The following is a 7,956-nucleotide window of genomic DNA, read 5'->3' as shown; positions in this document are numbered from 1 at the left end:
CGAGGCCGAGTATAAAGCCATGATTGCAGGTCTCGAACTAGCTAGAAACTTGGGAGCAGAAGTCATTGAGGCGCACTGTGACTCTTTGCTGGTGGTGAGTCAAGTAAACAAAACCTTCGAAGTCAGAGAAGGTGGGATGCAAAGGTATCTGGACAAACTGCTTATCACCTTACACCATTTCAGACAATGGATCCTACAACATGTCCCCCCGAGAACGGAATAATGAGGCTGATGCTCTAGCAAATTTGGAATCGTCGGTCGAGGTAGGTGATTTGAGCTCGGGGACTGTCGTCCAACTTTCAAGATCGGTAATCGAAGAAGGGCACGCCGAAATAAATTCTACTAGCTTGACCTGGGATTGGAGAAACAAGTATATTGAGTACTTAAAAAATGGAAAGCTCCCTTCAGACCCTAAAGATTCCAGGGCCCTACGGACTAAAGCTGCTCGATTTACGTTGGCTGCGAATGGAACACTATATCGAAGAATATTCGATGGACCGATGGCGGTATGTGTGGGTCCGGGAGATACCAATTATATCCTCCGGGAAGTACACAAGGGCACTTGTAGCAATCACTCTGGCGCCGACACATTAGTCCGAAAAGTGATCAGAGCGGGGTATTATTGGATCGATATGGGCAAAGATGCGAAAGAATTTGTTTGTAAATGTGATAAATGTCAGAGGTTTGCACCAATGATCCATCAAGCCGGGGAGCAACTTCACTCGGTCCTATTCCCGTGGCCATTCATGAAATGGGGGATGGACATCGTTGGCCCTCTGCCGTCGACCCCAGGTAAAGCCAAATTTCTTTTATTTATGACTGACTATTTTTCTAAGTGAGTTGAAGCGCAGGCGTTCGAGAAAATAAGAGAGAAAGAAGTCATAGACTTTATTTGGGATCATATCATATGCCGATTCGGGATACCCGCCGAAATAGTATGCGACAATGGGAAGCAATTCGTTGGCAGCAAAATCACAAAATTCCTCGAAGATCACAAAATAAGAAGGATATTATCAACACCATACCACCCCAGTAGGAACGGTCAAGCCGAATCAATGAACAAGACTATTCTTCAAAACCTGAAGAAGAGATTGAACGAGGTGAAAGGAAAATAGAGAGAAATCCTGCCCGAAGTCCTTTGGGCATACCGAACAATGTCAAAATCCAGTACGAGGGCGACCCCGTTCTCCTTAGTATATGGTTCCGAAGCATTGATACCAGTCGAAGTCGGTGAACATAGTCCCAGATTTCGATTCATGACAGAAGAATCAAATAACGAGGCCATGAACACCAACCTTGAATTATCGGACGAAGGACGAGAAGCTGCCCTCATCCGACTGGCCGCCCAAAAGCAATGAATCGAAAGGTACTATAATCGAAGAACTAAACTCCGCCATTTCAAGCCCGGGGACTTAGTGTTAAGAAAGGTCACCATCAATACTCGGAATCCAAACGAAGGAAAATTGGGACCAAATTGGGAAGGACCATACCAGGTGCTCGAGAACGTTAGAAAAGGATCATATATGCTCGGCATCATAAACGGCAAACAGCTATCAAGAAGTTGGAATGTATCACATCTAAAACGGTACTACTGTTAAGGCACGACATTTCCATATTCATCTAACTAACCCATGCAGAAGTTCGAACGAGAGCTGAAGAAGATCTTCCAATCAAGAGCACGCGTTGCACTCTTTTTTCCTTAGATCGATTTTCTCCCAAATGGGGTTTTCGGCAAGGTTTTTAATGAGGCAACCATCGATCGTGCTGCACTTTCAACAATATCCGAGGCCTCTTTCCGACAGACCTCGAATACCGGGGGGCATCGGGGCCCTCAAATATATCGAGTTCAGATATAATAAAGTCATCTCACAATAATAGGATTCCAATAGGAAAAATTGTAAGAGCCAAATGATCAAAATGAACCATGCTCATATAGATTGGCCCAAACATAAACACATGTGCAATGACTTGAGATTTATTGTTCAACCAGAATTAAGATTCACTCAACTATTAAGCCTACGAGCTACTTATATTCCGAGTTCGAAACATTCACTCGAATATTAAGCCTACAGGCTACTGTTATTCCGAGTTCGAGCAAGCACTCACTCGACCATTAAGCCTACGGGCTACTTATATTCCGAGTTCGAAACATTCACTCGAATATTAAGCCTACGGGCTACTGTTATTCCAGTTCGAGCAAGCACTCACTCGACCATTAAGCCTACGGGCTACCTATATTTCGAGTTCGAAACATTCACTCGAATATTAAGCCTACGGGCTACTGTTATTCCGAGTTAGAGCAAGTACTCACTCGACCATTAAGCCTACGGGCTACATTATCTCGAGTTCGACACATTCACCCGACCATTAAGCCTACGGGCTACTGTTATTCCGAGTTCGGGCAAACACTCACTCGACCATTAAGCCTACGGGCCACATTATCTCGAGTTCGAAACATTCACTCAACCATTAAGCATATGGGCTACTATTATTCCGAGTTCGAGCAAGCGCTCACTCGATAATTAAGCTTACGGGCCGTATTATCTCGAGTTCAAAACATTCACTCGAATATTAAGCCTACAGGCTACTGTTATTCCGAGTTCGAGCAAGCTCTCACTCGACCATTAAGCCTACGGGCTACTTTCATTCTAAGTTCGAAATAATCACTCGAATATTAAGCCTACGGGCCACACTCAACCATTACATTACATCTACGGATTATGTTCTTCAAAGTTTGAATCATCGACTCAACAAGCAAACCCAGGGGCTACAAATCTGCTCAATCAGAGAAACTACAAGGTCAACATTCGATTAAAAGTCTTCACAAAACAAAAACAAGTCGACCTGATTACACGTGTATATACAAAATTTGCCTACGAGATTAATGTACAAACATCAAGAATTAGAAACTAAGCTTCCTAGTCTAGCTCTTCCTTGTCCTCGGATCCGCTTTTGCTACCATCATCATCATCATCGTCAGAAGCCAAGGCTTCATCTTCCGCTTCGAGCTCTTTTGCCTTTTTTACCTTTTCGGCAAGGTCGAAACCTCGAGCGTGTATCTCCTCGAGGGTCTCCCTCCGAGACCTACACTTAGCAAGTTTGGCAACCCAATGAGCTCGAGTATCGGCGGTCTTCGCCACTTTCAGGGCTTCCATCTGAGCAGCCTCAACATCAGCCCGATATACAGCAATGGACTTATCCGCCAAGATTTTCGACGACTCAACCTCCGCCTTAGCCTCAGCAAGTCGTATTTCAAGCTCCTCGATCTTCTTAGCTTGAACCGACCCCTTTTGCTTGACACTTCGAAGTTAAACATCGGCCGATAATAATTTTGTTAAGATGGTTTCTTTTTCCGCTGCCAGGCGGTCGAGGGTCTCCTTCCACCGATTGCATTCAGCTCGGATTTGATCGACTTCTTCTCGAAGTAACCCGATCTTTTCGATCTTTTGCTGCAACTGAGACAACGAAGGGTTAGCTTCCACGGTTGAGTCAGACCCATACTTTAACAGAACGAGGCTCACCTGCTTATCAAGCTCGACCCCTTCTTCACGGACCTTAGCCAAATCCGCTTGGAGGTCCTTTATAGCCTCGTCCTTTTGACTGCAAAGAAGCCGCAGGGCATCTCTCTCACCTGAGACCTTCTGGAGCTCGGCCTCACAATGGCCAAAATCGACTCGAAACATACCAATGGCCTGCACAGTAAGAAACACGAGTCAAGTATGGAAAAGAACAAATAAACGAAGTATGGAAGAATCATTACCCGAGTAATGAAACACTGAGCCTCCTCTAATAAAAGAGAAGCGGCACCGATATCGGAACCATCGTCGACTCCAGTAAAACAATCCCCGAAAGGATCCCCTGCACCAGAGCCTGCACCGATATCAGGAGTCTTCAATTCTCGAGCTTTCTTCAGCGCCTCCTCAGAAAAAGATGGAAGAGAAGGCGAATCACCCATTGCCATAGCCCCGAGCAAATTGCTCGGAGTACTCCGGTCGAGATTTTGGTCTTCGGGAACAACCCCGACAGGTACAGCCGCCATCGGCTCGGGAGCTCTGGCAGCCTCGATGGCCTTCGTAGACCGAACTACCAAAGCCGAGGAGCTATTTTCTTCTTCTTCTTCTTCTCTCAATCGTTGGACCGAGTCAATCGAAAGGGCAAATGTTTTTCTCTTCACCCTACGAGTTTTGGACTTGGGGTCCTCTGACCGAGAGGAAGATTTCGCTTCTTATCTTCCCCATGTTTAGGGACCAGGGACTTGTTTCTTTCCTCGCCACTCGAAGGCCTCAAAATGGCATCCCTAGTTACACCTGCACAAGAAAAAATCGGTAACGAATAGAACGCAAAGAATACTTCGAAGGAAACAAGAAGCAAACCTCACCATGGTTCTTGGCCTCCTATCTGCCTTTTGCCAAATCACGCCAAGCGCGCTCGGCGTAAGAGGAGGTCGAGGCCAACTTCCGAACCCAGTCCTCGAGGTCGGGCATCACTTGTGGCATCCAAGAGGCAGCTGAACATCAGGGAAGGACATCAGAAAAAATCGGAAAGCACCTGAAAAGTGAACAAAAATCACTTACGGTCAAAATTCCATTCCTCAGGGAACGACATCTTCTCCTCCGGAATGATATCACGGGTTCTCACTCGGATATAACGACCCATCCAACCTCGATCCTTGTCTTCATCGATGCTCGACATCAATGCCTTCGATGCCCGACGATAAAGTCTGATTAGTCCTCGAAAGATCTGAGGCTGATACAGTCGGATGAGGTGGTTCAGAGAAAAATCCAACCCTCCGGCTTTGATAGAGAAGAAGCACAATAAGATCACTATACGCTATAAAGAGGGATCGATTTGGCCAAGGGTGACTTGATACCTTTTGCAGAAATCAATAATCACCGGGTCGATGGGTCCCAGTGTGAAGGGATAAGTGTAAACACTTAAAAACCCCTCCACATAAGTGGTAACATCCTCGTCGGAAGACGGAATTTGCAGCACGACCTCGGAAGCCCAGTTGCAGTCTCTTCGGAAGGCCTCGAGGTGATCCTCCGTTATAGAGCATGTATACATCGATACGTGTTCACATCGATCCGGAACGGAGGAAGGGTTCTCCACCTTAAAATCGGTTTTCAAAATGCACGGGCCAGGAACATAGTCATGAACTGATGGCTCCACCGGCGCCTTATCATCAGACGACCGTGAGGAATAGGCTTTTTCCTTCTGAGGTACAGTTTTGGAAGTTTTTGCCATTGATTTGAAAGGAAAGAGTGCAAGGGAAGAAATAAACAACATCAAAATTCTGGTATGAACGGCCCTGTAGCAGCAAAGTAGAGAGGATAAATAGGAAAGTCTGGAGGAAGAGAAGGTGCAAAAATGGTAAAAGTTATGCGGAAAGATTATTTATAGACTAAGGCCTGACGATTCGGTATCAGCGGTGGCCGACCACCGTCTGACACACATTAAATGCCTCGGTAAAACCGAGCCGATGGGACAGCCATCACAAACGTCGAGATCGGATTCGATAGAAACGTCGGCATAAATTTGATCGAACCGCAGGAAAATCATATCGTTCCTCGCCACATCCTTTCCGAGAAACGAGGGACTATCTGTGTACAGTCAAAACCGATTCTCAGTCATAAAGAGCGGTTGAGACAATAACGTTTCAATCGAAGGGTATCCGCATGGTGAGCTCGGACGAATTCCAAAGTAGAGATGTCGAGCTTCGAGCCATAAGACCAATTAACCGCAAAACTCGATATCATTATCGAACCCGCATCCGGATCGGACTACAGGGTAACGACGACCGACATAGGCCCCGAATATCGATGCTCCAAGGCAGAACCGAGCTCGAACTAAGACTGGGGATTCGATCTAGCACCAAGCTTGAGTCAGTGCCAAGCTCGCAAGACAAGAGCCGTTACAACCGCACCAAGGGAGAGAATCTTGGCGAGAATCAAGGGAGAGACAAACCATCATGGGTTCTCCACTATATGTATTATTTTATGTTGTTACAAATAAAGTAGTGACCCTCTACTATAAAAGGGGAGATAGACTGCAATAGGGAGAGAGATTAAGATTTCATTGTGCTTGTTCTTCTAATATTTTCTAGTCTTCCCTTCCATCATTTTTCATTCTCACAGCAAAAATACCTGTATTGTCATTTTATATCAAAGAAATTTGCATACCCTTAGAACCATATCTAAATTTAATGTTATCCGAATTTTTGGGTAAACATTGAGTAATACTGCATTGCTTTTGCCAAGTCAAGGAACAGTTTTACTTTTGGCCTAAAAAACTTCAACTTGCTAAAATTTTATGTAGTTGAAAATAAGGTGTATATTTGTTTTGTGCCAAAAGAAGAAAGATAAAATAAGACTATAAATTTGAAAAATGGGAAGCTTATGCTTAAAGATATTTTCACAATGGATCCAACGCCAGAATATATCCTATTTGGTGTGACTAAGAGGGTGTTTGTTAAACTTATAAGGTGGTCAAATTAACTTATAAGCATTTTTTAGTTTATTTACGTGTTTGGTAAACACCCGAAGTGCTTATTTAAGTTATAAGTTGATTACCCCCAACTTATGATTTTTCAGCTTATAAGCACTTTTAGTTTGACCAAGACTTTTACTAGTTTATCCTTAATAATATTTTTTAATTCACATAATATTTTTGCCAAAATAAATTTTTTAATTTTCTTTTCATTCCATATTCGTTGTTCATCCTTTTTTTACAAAGAAACTTTTTAATTTATAATCTTTTGTAAAGTTTTTAAGGATATTTTAGTCGTTTTAACAAATGAATAACTTATCAGCACTTTTCTACCAAACATATCATCTGCTAATAATCAATTTCAACACATCTATCCAAACACATAAATGGTTATTTTAAAAATAAGTTTCAGCACTCCGTGCTTATCAGCTATGTACAATCAACTAATCCAAACATGCTCTAATTAGATTAGGGAGACTTAACTGTTTAAAGAAATTACTTATAACCTTTTATTTTATGGTGGAAAGATATAGACGAAGAAAAGAAGAAAAGTTATACGGGGTACATTTTGTTTCTTTATTAAGTTAGTTAACTAGGATTAAAAAAATTTATTTTAAAAAGCTTATACTTTTTAAATTTTATTTTATATAATAATTATGTAACTTTTAAAATATTTTATACTCATAAAAAATGGTACACGCGAAACGCGCGTATCCTAAGACTAGTAACACAAAGGAATGCCCTTTCATTGGAGTTGGGATGGAGAATCCAAGTTGGAATATTGCACAACTAAGGATGGACCTGAAGAATCTCCAAAAATTTGTGGAGCAAGTTAGGATAGAATTGTAGACGTTAAAGTTCAAGTTAGGATAGAATTTGTGGAGCAAGTTAGGATAGAACAGAATCCAAGTTGCTGCATTGGCAATAGAATTTTGTAGCTTTTACCGTATTAACGGCATGCCAAACTTTTACTGCTAACTTCAACTTCTTCTTATTTGCAAAAACCCTCTAAAAGGGTGGCTCAAGCCGATTCAAAACAAAAAATAGAGGTCAATTTTTTGTTCCTTTCATTTGTAATTGTAAGAAAGGAAGAAATAGAAGAGAAGAAAAGGAAAGAGAATAAAAATAAAGCAGAAAAAGAAAATATTAAGAAAAAATAAATAATTAGAAAAATAACAGCTGTGCAATCTCCCAATTTGTTTTAACTTACTTTGTATTACTCACGCGTTTGTGTAAATAGTATTTCTGCCACATCACCTCTGGGGGCATAATCAATATTATTTGAACAAGAATAAGAAGTTAAGAGGATGCCGGGTAACTGATTTTTTGGAATAAGTTTAGGGTAAAACTCATGTATTTCTACTTTATATTATACCATTAAAAATAACAATAAATGCGACCAAAGTTCCTATTTTTTCTTGGATAAGGAAATGGAAAAGTTGTCCACATCCCCAAACACAGGACAGGTTG

The sequence above is a fragment of the Nicotiana tomentosiformis genome, chromosome 9 (assembly GCF_000390325.3).
Source record: "Nicotiana tomentosiformis chromosome 9, ASM39032v3, whole genome shotgun sequence".
Classification (NCBI taxonomy): domain Eukaryota; kingdom Viridiplantae; phylum Streptophyta; class Magnoliopsida; order Solanales; family Solanaceae; genus Nicotiana; species Nicotiana tomentosiformis.
The sequence above is the reverse complement of the archived record's forward strand: the minus strand, read 5'-3'. Positions refer to the sequence as shown.